Raw genomic sequence first — 17366 nt, forward strand, 5'->3', positions numbered from 1 at the left:
AACTTACAATGAAGCCTTTTTTTTTTCCTCAAAAGCCATGGCCATAGTATTGGCTTCTATGAACATCAGCAAGGAGCCCACTGCTTGCTCAGTAGCAACTTGAACCAGTTGTTACTGAGCAAGTTACTTTGCATTCATACAGTTGCTTGGCTTGAATGCAAAGCCATCTTGTTACAGTGTCCCATTCCAGCCCATGCAGAAGCTTCTGCTTACAGGTAGGTTCTCCCAGAGAAAAAAGACTGTGGTTTAATGGTTGTTCTTACATCAGTTCACCTGGACAAATTGAATTCGGATTCTGTGAAGTCCGTTGGAAAGATAGTAGCCAATAAATAAGCTCAGTGGCTCCTTTCACCACCCTGATCATTTCTTTTAGTGCCCACAATATGTCATTGTTTTCCCAGTTCAAATTTGTGATTTCAGCATCTGATTTAGTCTACAAATGTTGCCTTCCCCATGTAAACTCGGCATTTTGTTTTATTAACTTGAAAATGAAGAACGTTTTTCAATGAAAGCACGATATCTGCAGATTAATATTCGGAAGCTATAAGGATTTTAAAAACTTTTATAGTATAATAAAATGTTCTTTTTAATGAAGTTTCGAAGAATCTTAAAACTCTTAGACCAGCGGTGTCCAATCTTTTGGCTTCCCTGGTCCACATTGGAAGAAGAAGAATTGTCTTGGGCCACACATATCATACACTAACACTAACAATGGCTGATGAGCTAAAAAAAAAAATTGCAAAAAAATCTCATAATGTGTTAAGAAAGTTTATAAATTGGGTTGGGCTGCATTAAAAGCTGTCCTGGGCTGCCTGTTCCCTGACAGGCCGTGGGTTGGACAAGTTTGTCCGAGACCCAAACCCCACATTTGAATATGGGTAAACCAGGGCCCAGAAAGAAGAGCTGACTTGTCAGAGCATGTTAGCGGCTGGTCTGGGAGGGGCTGCTTGTCCTGTGAGCCCATCACTGAGAACACACAGTTCCAAAAATCAAGAATTCTCTGTCTTTCCTGAGCTCTTTTGACTGAAAATTAAGATGCATGCCCTCTCCAAATGAAAGCGGCCTGCAAAGTCCTGGCTTTGGCCTTGTCCAGAACTTCTGTTAAGCTGGCACAGAAGACAAGGTGCCAAAGGGAATGAGCAACCAGTCTGGCAGTGGTTGGAGAATGAGAAAGTCCCTCCATTCAGCTGAGAAGTGTTTTTACAGGCAGATTGATAGATTGTTTGTGACTGAGGTTCAGATGAAAAGAAATTCCAGATATGCTTATCTAAATCACCCTTCTACACTTAAGTTCTAACTATCAACAGTACAAATATCAGACAGGGAAGATTTAATTCAATGAGGAAAACTGTACACTTAGGAAAAAGACCTTAATAGGCTGATGTGGCCACCAAAAACTCATTTGATCTTAGGTCATGTTAGTTGAGTTAAAGCACTAACAAAGGAGGTGATGGTGGTTCTTTTCCCTGTCCTTCTTAGAGACTAACGGCCCCTCTGAAACTCATCTCTTCCACCCCCAGGGCCTCTGTATTTGAGGTGCCTTCTTCTTGGAATGATTCTTCAGTGACAGACTTCTTGTCATTCAGGCCTCAGATTAAATTTAACCCCCACTTAATGTACCACAGCCAACAAACATTTTTCATTTTCTTTACAGCATTTACTGTTATCTGAAATGACTTCTGTTATTGATTGTCTGTGCCCCAATTCCACAGATTGACTTTGGTTATCTTTTTCACTACAATCTCCAGTGTCTGGCACAATGTCTAGTCTACAGTATGTATTAATGTACATGTAATACTATGTATTAATATTACATATGTAGATGATGCATTACATAGTAAGTGCTCAATTACTTGCTGATTCAGTGAAAGAGAGATATATTGTGCTCATAATGGTTATATTTATTATCCAATGTCTTTGAAGCCTGGTTGAAAGTATAGAGATTTCACCTAGAGATAAGAAGGCCAAGAGATGAAATGCAAAAGCTACTTTCAGCTATCTGAGCGCTGTCATTTGAAATAAGAGTAGATTTACATATTCATTCATTTAACAATTTCTGAGCACCTACTCTGTGTTAGGCATTGTTGTATGTCCTAGGGAAACAGCAATAAGCAAAACAGAGAGCAAAACAGACAATAAACAGATGCATGAGACAGTATGTAAGGTGTCAGCTAATAGTACAGTCCATGGCAAAAAAAATATCTAGGAGGGTAAGGAGGACTGGATGGCCCGTGGGGGATTGCAGACTGGCTATTTAATAAAGGATGTCAGAGAAGGTTTAATGATAAGGTTATCACAGGTTGTGAGGCTAACTAAGACCAGTGGGTGAACTTTAAGCAGTGGTTCCCAGCCTTACCTGCATATTTAAGTTACCGGAGGAGCTTTAAAAAATGCTGATTCTGGGAATCCACCCTCAGAGGTGCTGATTTAATTGGTCTGAGTTACAGCCTGGATAGAGAAATTTTTAAAAGCTCCCAAGTGACTCTGATGTGTAATGAATTAGAGTCACTGACAGGGAGGCAAGATTTAGTACTAGATAATAAGAGCCTTCTAACAATTAAAGATGATCTGCAATAGCTTCCTGGTGTTGTTTTGTGCTCCCTGGCACAGAAAGTGTTTAAGAATACCTGAATGGCAATGAGATACTAATTTGCACTCATTAGGATGGCAATTATAAAAAATAAAACAACGAATAAAAAACAACAAGTGTTAGCGTGAATGTGGGGAAATTGAAACACCTGTGCATTGCTGGCAGGCATGTAAAATGCTACAGCCACTGTGAAAAACAAGTTTGATGGTTTCTCTAAAGGTTAAATGTAGAATGCCTATGTGATCCCTCAATTCAATCCCAGGGGTACACCCAAAAGAATTGAAAGCAGGGATATAAACAGACACTTGTATACCAACAGTCTATAGCAGCATTATTCACAAGAGCCCAAAGGTGAACACAGCCCAAGTTTCCATTAATAGATAAGTGAATAAATAGAATGTGGTATATACATACTACTTAATTTTATTTCTCTATAAAAAGGAATAAAGTTTGTTGTTGTTGTTGTTTTTGAGACAGAGTTTCGCTCTTGTTGCCCAGGCTGAAGTGCAATGGCGTGATCTTGGCTCACCGCAACCTCTGCCTCCTGGGTTCAAGTGATTCTTCTGCCTCGGGCTTCCAAGTATCTGGGATTACAGGAATATGCCACCATGCCTGGCTAATTTTGTATTTTTAGTAGAGACGGGGTTTCTCCATGTTGGTCAGGCTGGTCTTAAACTTCTGACCTCAGGTGATCCGCCCGCCTCGGCCTCCCAAAGTGCTGGGATTACAGGCATGAGCCACTGCGCCCGGCCAGGAATGAAGTTTTGATACATGCTACCACATGGATGAACCTTAAAAATAGATGAAACAAATAAATAAGTGAAATAAATAAACCACACACAAAAGGAGAAATATTGTGATTCCACTTACATGAGGATTCTAGACTCAGCAAATTCATAAGGAAATAAAATAGAAAAGTAGTTATCAGGGACTGGGAGCACAGGTGAATGCGAAGTTATCATTTAAGAAGTATAGAGTGTTTGGAATGATGAAAAAATTCCGGAAGTGGATAGTTGTAGTGGTTGCACACCATTGTGAATGTTCTTTTTTTAGCTTTTTATTTTAGGTCCAGAGGTACATGTGCAGGTTTGTTATACAGGCGGTTTGCTGTACAGATTATTTCATCACCCATGTAATAAGCATTGTTTGATAGGTAGTTTCTTGATCCCCACCCTCCTCCCACCTTCCACCCTCACGTAGGTCCCAGGGTCTGTTGTTCCTTCTTTGTGTCTGTAATGTACTCAGTGTTCAGCTCCCACTTGTAAGTAAGAACATGCTGAATTTGATTTTCTGTTCCTCTGTTAGTTTTCTTAGGATAATGGCCTCCAGCTCCATCGATGTTGCTGCAAAGGACATGATCTCATTCTCTTTTGGGGCTTAATATCACTAAATTGTATGCTTAAAATGCTTATTTTATCTATTAATGATAAATTTTATTATTTATATTTTAGCATTATATAAAAAAAGAATTCCTGGGTGACCACATATCAAGATACTGTAGAGGGCTCCTGTATTGGGGGCAGGCTGGCCTGGCTCTTTTAGGTCGCTTTTTTGTCTATGGACTATGATTTAAACATATCCTTATAACATGAATTCTCCATCAACAAAACCACCACCATTAGAATAATCTCTCTTGTACTGTCTTTCCTCTTGTAAAAGAAGAAAACAGATTCAGAGCGTCTGTGATGAACATCTCTGGCTCCAGAGAAGGTACATTTTGAACCAAGCGGGAATGTCAGGGTTAGAGAGCACCAAGTTCAAGGTAATGGTTCATTTGTGGCATGCCAATTAGGAGTTAGAAATAGCTTAACTTTAAACTAGGAGTGACGAGCAAAATTTAAGCATAGAAGAAGCTTTTTTAATTAGGCAGAACTGTCCATTGAACTAAAAGTAAGTCCAGTAACGACAATTAAAATAAATTCCAAACCACTTCTGCAAAATTCGTGTTAGGTCCTTGGGTTGCCTCTGACACCCTCAAGCAATCCTGTCAACCACAACTGGATAGCTTTCATCTGGCTGAAGAGCTGTCCACTCCACTAAATTGGTTCGTTGACAGCTATTCTTATGAGAAATTTTACTTTCTCTTCTTTTTTGCTTTCTCTGTGATCTTTTGATCCATTAATAAACTCCACAAACTTGTGGGCTGGGTTTGCCATTTTCTCTGCTCTTCATGAAAGAAAATATAAAGACACAAATTCTGGGTAAATTTCCACATAGGTTAGTATACGTGAAAATGGACCGTGAATGATAAAGTATGATAAATAAGTGATTATTGTTATTAATAATGATAGAGACAATAGCAAAGGAAATCTTAGGTTATACTTTGTCACACACACACACACACACACACGCACTCTCTCTCTCTCATACTTTCTGGAGAGTCAAGAACATTTTTTGTTGTTATTTATTTATTTATTTTTGAGACAGAGTCTTGCCCTGTCCCCCAAGCTGGAGTGCAGTGGCACAATCTCAGTTCACTGCAACCTCTGCCTCCTGGGTTCAAGTGATTCTCCTGCCTCAGCTTCCCGAGTAGCTGGGATTACAGGCACCTGCCACCCCACCCAGCTAATTTTTGTATTTTTAGTAGAGACAGGGTTTCGCCATGTGGGTCAGGCTGGTCTTGAACTCCTGACCTCAGGTGATCCGCCTGCCTTGGCCTCCCAAAGAGCTGGGATTACAGGCATGAGCCACCGCGCCCAGCCTTTGTTGTTATTTTTTGTGGGCTTTTTGCACTGGTTTTGTTCATAAACAGCTGTAGGACTTCAAAAAATTCACTTGATTTTTCTGAGCCTCAGTTTCTTCATGGATCAATTGAGAAAGTTAGACTAAATTTCTCATTCATCAAATATATATTGAGTGCCAACTATATACCAAGCACTGTGCTGAGTACTAGATTCAATAGTAAAGAAAATGGACAAATTTCCTGACCTCATGGGGTTCACAGTATGGATGGAAACAGACATAAGCAAATGCACAATTAAAGAAATAAATACAGTTTGTGATCAGTTCTTCTGAGTTCCATTTCCCAAATATTAATGTTTATATTAATCCACTGAGGATCTTGATAAAATGCAGATTCTGATTTTTTTTTAGGCTGAGGCAGGGTCTGGGATTCTGCAATTCTCACAGACCCGTAGGAATTGCTGATGCTGCTGGTTCCTGAGTCACAGGTGGAGTAGCAAAGTATAAAAGGCGTAAACATGACATTATGATAGAAAACACGCTGGCTTAGAGAGAAATGTTAGGTGGTTGGGAAACACTGGAGGTGACATTCAACTGAGTTCTGATGAATGCAGAGAATTTGGAAGTCAGAGGAACCAGGATAAGCACATTGCATTCAAAGGGAAGAGCAACTGCAAAAGCCCTGAGACAGAAAAGATTTTTCATGTTCACTATCACAGGGGAAATGAGCAAGGTTCTAAGCATCCGAGATGAGCTCAGAAAAGTAGTCCGAAGCCAGACCCTGAGGACTTTTTTGTGCTCTAGGGGGAAATTTATGTTCTGTTGGAAGATCAATGAGAAGACACAGAAGTGATGTATGCAGAGTAATGACATGGGGGCGGGGGTGATAACAGGCCAGGGGTTTCTGCAGGAGTCCAGGTAAAAGAAGATGGTAGTTAAAAGTAGCATGGTGGCTGGGGAGATGGAGAGAAGTGGGTGGAATAAAGGTTTATTTGGGGAGTAAAGAGATAGATAAGAAAAATAGATTCCATGAGTGAGTGGGAAGAAGCACAAACAAACGCCGTACTTTAGAATTGCATATATGAATAAATGTTGGTACAATTTAATGAGATGGGTGAAACACATGAAGTGTGAGATACCTATAAGACATTCAAGTGAAGACGTCAAGTAGGCAATTGGATGTGTGTGTGTCTGGAGCTCAGAGGGATGACTGGGCAGGAGATACACACTTGGAATTGCCAGCACTTCTATGGGATTTAGAGAACTGAGGAAGGATGTGATCACCCAAGAAGAGGGTCAGGGTCTCGATGAACGGCAGTACTGAGATGTGCAGTAGAGAAGGTAGAACCAGAAGAGGAGACTGCGAAAGACTATCCAGGATGTTCTGAGGACATCAGATGAGAGTGGTATTTTGGAAGCCAAGAGGAACATTTCAAGTGAATATATGTATGTATAATATATATATTAGGAATATATAAATATATATATTCTTGATACTTCCCTGGAACTACTTCAAGATCACTCCTAAGAATGACAGGAAGCAAGGAGGCAGGGAAACTAGAGTACTTTTTCTCTTTATCTTTTTATGTATCGAACTTTGCAATAAAATTATGTTAGACCAGAGGGCTCCACCATTGCACCAATGATCTCCGCAGTAAGTGCCTCCTCTCCCACCTGTTAGGAGTGTCATGTACACAAGAAACATTCTTGAAAATATACACAGCACATCCACAAAAGCCCCCATTACTCCCTATCCAAGTATTTCTTTCACCCTTCCTGCCCAGCCCTGCACAGTCTTTTGCAAAGGAATTACATTTAAATTAAAGAAAATAATGTTTCATTTTCTTACCAATCAACAGTTAGGAGAAGAGTACAAGGGCATTCTGACTTACAAGAGAGCCTGTCTAAAATTGAATAATTTTTTTCTAGTGAGAATTTTATTAACCTTAAATGTAAGGTCCCTGTTGGTTTCTATACTGATAAAAGATTGAATATTAACCAAGAGGGCCTTAACGTTCCACTTAGCTTGACTAAACTTTAGGCAGCCTTCTTCCTGACTCCAGGCTCTGGACTCCCTTTTCTTAGAGCATTTACTTTAGAAAATTTGTAACTGCAAATTCTTTCTCTAACACTTTGAGATGTAAATGAAAGATACTCACCAGTTTTACAAGCTGGGACTGTCATTCTCAAGAACTTTTCCTTTCCCTTTGAAAGGAAATCATCAAGAAATATAGTGCTCCTATCTCTCAGTCTGTGTGGGAGCGAACAGCCTAACTTAGGTGGACACCTTGTTCCAAGTTGTAAAACCATCTCTTGTCATGAAGATATGAGAAAGTTTACTTATCCTTTGGGTAAGGCTAATTAGGTAGCACATTAGGTAATCCCTTCCCCCCACTCTATTTCTTAAAAACTCTCCTGTCCTTTGTTGCAGTGAAGTTGAAGTCAGATTGCATTCTGGTCTCTCTCCCTATTGCCATAGCCTTGGAAAAGAAAAAAGTCATCTTTACCTGTTTAACTTCATCCGGTGCAATTTTTGTTTTGACAGTATACATCATTTATTACAAGTACAGATGTTCCTAGACTTATGATGGGGTTACCTCCCAGTAAACCCATTTAAGTTGAACACATTGTAAATGGAAAATGCATTTAATGCACCTAACCTATAGAACATTGTAACAGCCTAGCCTATCTTAAATGTGCTCAGAAAGCTTACATGGGCCTAGAGTTGGGCAAAGTCATCTGGCAGCAGACTACTCTGTAGAGTATAGGTTGTTTACCTTCATGATCACCTGACTGATTGAGAGTTGTAGCTCACTGCTGCTGCCAGGCAAGGTAAGATGGTATATCATACAGCATATTGCTATCCTGGGAAAAGATCAAAATTCAATATTTGTAATACAGTTTCCACTGAATGCATATTGCTTTTTTTTATTATTATACTTTAGGTTTTAGGGTACATGTGCACAATGTGCAGGTTTGTTACATATGTATCCATGTGCCATGTTGTTTTGCTGCACCCATTAACTCGTCATTTAGCATTAGGTATATCTCCTAATGCTGTCCCTCCCCCCTCCCCCCACCCCACAACAGTCCCTGGAGTGTGATGTTCCCCTTCCCGTGTCCATGAGTTCTCATTGTTCAATTCCCACCTATGAGTGAGAACATGTGGTGTTTGGTTTTATATTGCTTTTACATGATGGTAAAGTAAAAAATTCTTAAGTCAAACCGTCATGTCGGGGACCATCTGTAATTATATGTGTGTGGCTTCTTCATTACCTTTATTACTGGCCATGAACAAAATCTGAGTTTAACATATAGGAGAGACAAACTCAGATAATAATCGCATTGCTAATATGACTTATGTAAGTTAATTTTTCAAATATTTCTTTATTTAAAATAGAAATAACAGAATCCATGAATATGTTGTTTTTCCTTATAACAAATAACCTGAGCAATACTATGTAATTGTTTTAAAGTATATATCATTTCCTTTAAATACATGCACTCTTTCCCCCTAGGTTTCTTGAGAGACTAAACATACACATGGACAATGGCCAGACCATGTGTAACAATAAAACTCTGATGGACAATCTCTGGCAGCCAGCCCAGAACGATCAGGACTTGTTCAATGACTGCGAGCTAGCTTCCCCCTTTTTTAACCCTCTTACCTGCTTCCAACTCAAGACTAACAACAGAACCCCAAAGACGCTGCTCCCCAAAGCAATTACGTAAGATGCCTCACTGCTTGTTAGTGCACTTCCTGCTTCATTGTGCCAACAACCTCCAGTCAGAAGATAGCAGAAACCTTCTTTTCCCTGCTTATAAAGCTTTTTTACTCCCCTGCCTGTCTTTGAGACTTTGCTAAATTCCAAGGATGGTGGCTGATCCTCTTGCTTTATCATGCAAATAAATTGCTTCTGTTTGTTCTCATCTGTGTGGTCTTCATTTATTTCCATATTCTAGATGTGTTCTAGATGTTACACTTATTTGAAATCCTATATTTTGAATTAAGTAGAAATCCTTTCTGAGGGAGAAAATATTTCTTATGATTTGGCTTATATTACTTTGGGTTCTTGTACTAAGTTCTCAGGTCTCCCAGTTAACGTTTTTTCTTTTCTTTTTTCTTTTTTACAGAAAGCTTTTAAAAAAAAAAAGAGGAGGATTAAATAAGATAGTTTGCATAGCCTTATTCCATAATATGAAGCATCAGAGCAGTGGTGCTTCAAAATCACCAGCAAACACTAGGATCATCTGGAGGGCTTGGTTAAAACACAGACTGCTGAACCCACCCACACTTTCTAATTTAGTGCATCTTGGGTGAAGACCAAAACTTTGCATTTTTAGCAAGTTCCCAGGTAATGCTGATGTCGATGCTGGTCTTGGGACCACACTTTGAGGACCACTGACCTAGAACCTTACAAGGGATGCCCTTAATCTTAACCTCCATTCTGCCTTTGCAAATTATTTTCTTCCGCTTCTCACTTTGAAATGTCTTCCTTGGAAGTGGGTTGGTTTTGACATTGATGTACTGAGCACCTACCATATGGCAAACAATACACCTGGAAGATTTTTCATGTTGGCTAATTCAATCTTCATAATTATCATTATCATGTGATGTAATATCATAATGTCCCCTTTTCAGAAGAGGCTGGAGCTCAGCATGGTTAAGAGACGTAATATTTTGTAACTATTAAGTGGTGAAGCTGGGATTTAAACCCACATATTTTTATTGCAAGTCCAGTATTTCTCCTACTAAATTTTAAACATGCTTACTTAGAAGTGAGTATATTTCCTTTAAAAAAACACATGCTATAAGTTGCGCTTTTTGTCTAGAAACTTAAGACTCAAAATGCTGATGATGACAGCTTATAATATGTGTTGTAAAATGTGCTGGCTATAGAAAATGGTAGGAGAAAAAAGGAATAAACCTTATAGGATGGAAATTATGTATAATGGAGTTTTTATGTAATTCTAAAATAATTCTGTTTGATGTTTTTTGAAAACCCTATAGACAACGACAGGAGGGCAAGGAGGTGGTTGGTGCACAGCTGGTGAAGGTTAGGTAGTTTTGAACTGCAAACATGCAGAGTAAAATTCTTGAGGCAAAATCTTAATAGACTTTTCAAGAACCTCAAATATCACACATAATGGGCATGAAACAAACTTCAAAGCCCAAAGAGGATCTGTCTATATAGCGTATAATGGAGTTAAAAGCTGTAAGGAATACAAAGGATTTCAGGATGAAAGACACTGTTTTCTGAGACCATGCCTGAATGTGAAGCCAAGGCAGGATAGATAGGCAAGGTGAGATCTACATCTGGGGAGATACCCACTGCTGCACAGCATGTTAACCACTAAGGATTCAATTCTTCTTGGAAATGAAATGCCAAATAATAGTGCTAGTAAATTAGACCTCAGAGGTGGTCTCTCTTTAAGAAAACCCATTTTCCAAAAGTGGAACTGAGCCAACAGCTACAGAGATAGATTTTCTTTACAAGATCATTTTTTCTGTATGTGTGCACAGTCTAGGGTCTCTGGTTTGTGTTGAGAACATTTTTTTTTTACACACACTTGTTAAAGAATACACTCATCAGGCACAGAAATGTCCTCCTTTGGGGTAAAACACATGACATGTTTTCAATATTCGGCTGATCATTTCCTCAAAATTATTCCTGTGATTATGAGAAATTCAGCACAGGGAAAAAAATGTGGACCACATATGCCCTCTCCACTTTGGTGAATCATTTACCCTAAGCATAAGCACTCAAGGAAAAGTGGACTTTCCCATACTCTGATAGTAACCTGCTCTCCATTCCTTTGCAACAACTGGCCTCTGTCACTAGGCCCAATTGCCAGTGGATACAGCTCTCCACATTTTGCCAGGATCTTGGTTTGCTGTTGCCCCGTACTATGGTTTCTCTTCTTACTTCTGCCTCTGATAATGCAAAAAATCCTTTGACCAAAGGAGAGATGAAACAGCTCAATTTTACGCTGTTGCAGGAGTAGTCAAACAATGGCCAGTGGGCCAAATCCAACCTGCTGTCTGTTTTTATAAATAAAATCCTAGTGGAACACAGCCACACTCAATCATTTATGTAGTTCCTCTAGCTGAGTTTACACTACAAAAGTAGAGCTGAGTAATTACGAGAGAGATTGCGTGGCCCGAAGAGAAACTTTACTCCCTTTATGACCCTTTATGAAAAGGTCTCATGACCCCTGCTCTTTTGTAACCAGAGATGTTTGTTCTAAAGAAGAACATGGCATAAAGACACAAAGACCTATAAAAGCCTAAAAGGAACCTATTTACTGGGAGTCATTCATTCCTCTGGATTCTCTCGCTAAGTGGAAAGCAACACCCTTCCAGTTGACCATGCCAGAAACTGAACATCTTGCTCATTTTTTTCTTCTCCTTTACCTAGGTCACTATCTACTTTGAGGATCTCTTAAATCCCTTCACTTCTCTCCAATCTGCTGTCAGTACCCTAGGAGAGGGCTTCCTTTCATCTTTGCCTAGCCTATCACAACCACTTTTATCCCACTAACTACTTTGTCTTTGTCTTCAAATTCTTAGTATATGAGACAGCTTAAATTTAACATGTCCAAAATTGGACTCTTGATTTCCCTAACCTCAAACCTGCTTCCCGTCTGAATATATAGCAAATCTATTTCTCCAGTTGCTCAGGTTAAAAATTTGGAAGCCATTCTTACCAGGTCTCTGCCTCTTCTACCTCCAATACATCAGCAAATCCTGTTAGCTCTAACTTCATAATGTTTCCTGATCCCAACCCTTTATCAGCCATTGTTATACCATTCTAGTTCCTACTACATCATGCTTCACTTGGTGACTGCAAAGGCCTCTCAACTGGCATCCATCATTTCTCACATACAATCCACTCTTCACCCACTAGACAGAATGAGCTTTGAAAAATATTGAGATTGGAACATATCATTTCCATACTCACTGCCCTTAAGATGGCTTGTCATCTCACTAGGAGTAAACCCAGAGCCCTCACCATGACCTATGTAAATTTACAAAGCTGGCCGCTGGCTGCTTCCATCATCTCGACTCTCACCACTCTCTCTTTCCCAGGCTGCTCCTGCTAAGGAGACTTCCTGACTTCCACACTGTTCCCAGATGGTGCCAATCGTGCATCCACCTCCACCATCCACATCTCACCTGATGCTACCAATCATCTGGATCTCTCCATCCAAGTGACCAGAGAAGCTCACCCTTCACTTCATTCAGGTGTCTGCTCAGATTCATCTCTGCAGAGAGGACTTATTTAAAAAAGAACCTCCCCTCACTCTCTATTCTCTTGACTTGCATTATTGATTTTCACAGCTGTTACCTTTTATGCTCCCACACACACTAGAATAACTTGAATGTAAAATCACCGAAAGCAAGAACTTGGGCTGTTATATTCACTGAAGTATTTTCCAGCACCTTTTAGGTACTGTTTTACAGTACCTAGCACATAGTAGTGCTGTGAAAGTACAGTTGGTTCTCTGTATCTGTGGGTTCCACATCCGTAGATTCAACCAACTGTGAATCATAAATATTCTTTAAAAAATAGTGCCTGTATTGAGCAGGTACAGACTTTTTCTTGTCATTATTACATAAACAATACATGTAACAACTATTTGCATAGTATTTACCATTGCATTAGGTATTGTTAAGTAACCTTGTTAAAGTATATGAGAGGATATGCTTAAGTTAAATGCAAATACTACACCATTCTATATCAGGTACTTGAACATCCTTGGACTTTGGTACCCCAGAGAGGTCCTGGGACCAATCCCCTATGGATACCAAGGGACAAAGGTATCTGTGGAATGAATGACTCACTGACTGAATGAATGAGCTACTTCCTAATTAGTTATTCTGCCTTGGCAATTACTCTTTCCCAACACTCTCAACACTGAAGTCAAGATATGTTTTTCCCCCAAAAGAAATTAGCTAATTTCTCCCTCTTGTTCAAAATCTTGTAATGTCTTCCCATTGCAAGTTTGATAAAATAGCACATCTTGACCTGGTTTAAAGTGGTCCCTACTTACCTCTCTAGCTTTATTTCTGACACTGTTCCATAACCAACACTAAATGAAGTGCCCAAATTCCCACTCAGTGAGATGAGACATGCTTATTAAACTCCTTTCTCTCCTTCCCATTCTTTATGTGGCAAGCTCTCGCATGTCCTTCAGCACTCAGCTTAAACATCTTATTGTCTGGGAAGCCATCCTGACCTCAATATTGTCCCTGTCCTATATGCTTCCATTGTACCCTATAATTATATATCATAGCTTTTATCACCCTACTTTTAATTGTTATTTAAAGATCTGTGCCTCCCAACCACACTAACTTACTGATTTGGGTATCAACAGTGCCTAGTACAACAAATATATATTAGACAAGTAAAAAGATATACAAGGTAGCCCTTGCTTGAAAGAAGTTTAAAGTAGTGATCAGCTCAGTAGTTCTGTTAATCCTGTCTCTAAACCACTCCCCCAGACAAGTGCATTTGGGCCAGCAAACCTCACTTTGAATTACAAGTTATAGCTGTTAACATCACATACAAACCGCTAAAGAGTTAACAAGTTTCTCCAGAGAATATCAGGACCCTTTCCCACATTGTACTCTGTAGGCTAATAATACTTTTAAGTCTATTTTCTAGTCATGTCCTGGGCACCGAAGTTGTTAAAAAGATTAATAAATTCGGCCCGACACGGTGGCTCACACCTATAATCCCAGCACTTTGGGAGGCCGAGGTGGGTGGATCATAAGGTCAGGAGTTCGAGACCAGCCTGGCCAATATGGTGAAACCCTGTCTCTGCTAAAAATACAAAAATTAGCCAGGCATGGTGGCAGGCACCTGTAATACCAGCTACTCGGGAGGTTGAGGCAGGAGAATCGCTTGAACCCAGGAGGCAGAGGTTGCAGTAAGCCGATATCGCGCCACTGCACTCCAGCCTGGGCAACAAAGTGAGACTCCATCTAAAAAAAAAAAAAAGATTAATAAATCTAAATCTAAAACACTTACAATATTGTTTGGCATGTAGTGTCTGTTCTCTTAATCCTAGCTATTAATATTCATCTTTTCTGTTCATTTCAAATAGACACAAATGACATTAACGTTGGTCCTGGTCTTCTAGCCCACAATGTAGCAAGAAACTCAGCCTGATCAATGACTGATCATTATGAGAGCATGTTGTAATTTCAACAGCGGGGGCTGTTGAAACGACAAGTATAAATAGCGGTCAGAGAAAAGAGGTAATGAGTAAGAACACACTGAAGTTTTTCCAGACATGACCAGTAGAAAACAAAATTTAATATAGCAGAGAAGAAATAAAGGTGCTGAAAGCTCATAGGAGTGGAGATGGGGTTTAGAAGGTGGTAAACATATGTGAGGGGTAAGAATTTGGGAGGATTTGAGGTTGGCATAATCATAAGAGAAGCAGGGAGTATCCAGTATCTTGATGGGGCATAAGGATTTTGAAGAGAAAGGCTCTGCATTCTATTCCACAACCAACATGTATACACTCACACCTACACGCCCTGCCATGCACCCAACATATAAGAGAAGATGAGGGAGTGAAGGTGATGGGAGAGGCAGGTGGGGAATAATGGTGGGGTTGCCCAAAGATAGACAGATTGAAGTTCAGCTTCTCTACCTGGATTAGACCCTCTACCCACTATTTCTCCTCCTGCACCTGGTTACTAGTCATCCCTAGAGCCAAAGACAGAATCATGTAAAGTAGGCTCATTTAGAAATGCTGGCTGTGGCATTCCAACCTGGCAAATCTAAGAACTGTATTGCAGTACTATGTCAATGCATATCCACGTGATGCTTGTGACAAATGTTAAAAAAGCCTTAAAAACATTCATGCTCCAAAAATTCCAAAAGAAATAAATCATTATAGCTGTTCATAAAGATTTCTGTACATTATTACTCACAACCATGTTGTTCATAACTGGAAAACATGAAACATCTAAATGTCTATATTTGGGTATTGGTTACATAAACAATTTATTAATACACAGACATTGAAATTCAGGTTTAAAATATTTAATGACAGGGGACATTTCTCCTAAATACCATCCAAAGTTAAAAGCAGGTATAAAACAGTAAAGCACAAGCTCAACCTTTATAAAAAATGTATATTTATATATGGGCCCAGATACTATAGTGAAAGATTAATTTGTGACCTTTTTTAAAAAATTACAAAAATACTAGAAGAAATGAGTGGTTACCTTCTTCCTCCATCTCAAGAAAATAACTAAGATTTGTATAACTACAAGCTTTGAAGACTCCAGTGTCAAGCTTGACAGGGAAGCAACAGAGCCTCCTGCCTTCAAGGGATCTGTGGACGTGGTGGTGACCAGGACAAAGTGAATAGCAAAAGCTCCAGCTTAACCCAGAAAGAGGAAGAGGTCCACAAAATGTCTGAGATTGAATTTACCACTGAGACCCAGCTTGAGGAGCTCAAAGAAAAGTTAACTAATTTAGAGATTAAAAGGAATTTGGCATTTCATACATCTGAATGTTGTAGAGTAACACTGAAATGCAAATCTGGTATATGTATGTGATATACATACACGTACATTCTTACATATACAAACATATATATATACGGGTAAATGATACATACATGGTACCTAATATTTATACATATGACATACCTGTATTTATTACATATGACTCCATATATTAATATTATCTACATCCAAAATGGTTATCTCTAGGTGATATTAATCTAAAAAAATTTAAATTATTTCTTCATACTTTTTTTTACCTTTTCCCAGTATTTCCCATCAAATGTGTATTACATTGCTAATCCACAAAAAAATTGTGTTTTTTTCAAAATGCATTGCCTATGTCTGGTTTTGCTCATAAAATTGCCTTGATAATTATATGAAATCTACATGTATTGTTCCTCTCACCAGTTATTAAACTTACTAATTGGCGTACTTCATTTTAAGAAGTTTTTAATTGCAAATGTAGCTATAAACTGTGGTGTGGTGCTTAATAGAAGAAATTTTCTTAGTTTTTGCCCATCCACCTGAAGCTACTACAAAGAAAGAATAACTTTGCTTCTACTTGCAAATGAAATACTCTATCTTTTCCTCCAGATGTTATATATGTTACATCCAATAGAGACCATAAGTCTGTCCTCTCCAGTTCCATTGTTTGTTTTGTTTTCAGAACTCAGTTGAATTGTTTCTATTTTTAAGTTTACGGGTTTTGGCCACACTAATCCCCATTTTTTATTCTTACATAAGCATTACAATTTTCATTTTTTACACTGATTATTTCTAGTTTAGATTATCTTATCCCTTTAGAGAAATTTTTAAAGTATACACAGGGTCTGATAATTAATTAACCTATAAATCAATCAACTAACCAACCAATCAATATTTATTATGTATTTACCATGCTTGGCCATGGAGCTATAGTTGACAGTGAGACAGATAAGGCCCCGACCTCATAGAGCAAGCGGTAATGAATTATATATTGTAGAATCACTCTTCTTTTTACAAATTGTCCATGAGCTTAACTAAAGACGCACACATTTATAAGCAGCCAGGAAATTGTAACTTCAAACAATGAGATACAATTTCCACCAGTCAGACTCAAAAAACACCAAATTGCTAATCTTTTGAATTGACAGGGTGTGCTGAAAGCATACTCTCAGGACTGGTTGTGGGAGGACACATTAGTAAACCTTTTTGGATGCTAATTTGGCAGTATGTTCAAAATTTTTGAATGCACATTTTTGACATATCTATTCTAGGGAAATGCCCCAACAGTTGCTTAGGTGTCCAAAGATGCATGTAGAAGGTTGTGTGTTGCTATGGTTTTTTGTAAAACTGAACACTTGGAAACGGTACAAATCTTCACAAATCTATTAGTGATTAATTACATCATGACACATTGATACCCTTAAAAAATACTATGCAGGTGTTAAAAAGAATGAGAAGGGATGCATATACATATAATAAAAAGTATACAGCCATGCATAAACAATGAAACCAGGGAAGTAGTTGTAGGGTCAAGACAGACAGAAGAGTTTTTTTTTTTTTTTATCAGAAGGAGATTTG

At 38.8% G+C, this 17366-nt stretch overlaps 1 protein-coding gene and 1 long non-coding RNA gene across 4 annotated transcripts in view; one reads left to right on the forward strand and one right to left on the reverse strand.

Moving 5' to 3' along the window:
• The window catches only part of HTR4 (5-hydroxytryptamine receptor 4), a 187270-nt gene that overhangs the window by 90966 nt on the left and 78938 nt on the right, over positions 1-17366 (reverse strand). The window lies entirely within an intron of this gene.
• LOC131383730 (uncharacterized) lies at positions 3785-9202 on the forward strand. The gene is made up of 4 exons (XR_009213972.1): positions 3785-3851; positions 4250-4352; positions 5684-5760; positions 8791-9202. It is a non-coding gene; the product is annotated as an uncharacterized LOC131383730 (long non-coding RNA).

This window comes from Hylobates moloch, unplaced genomic scaffold, assembly GCF_009828535.3.
Source record: "Hylobates moloch isolate HMO894 unplaced genomic scaffold, HMol_V3 SCAFFOLD_6, whole genome shotgun sequence".
NCBI classification, from domain to species: domain Eukaryota; kingdom Metazoa; phylum Chordata; class Mammalia; order Primates; family Hylobatidae; genus Hylobates; species Hylobates moloch.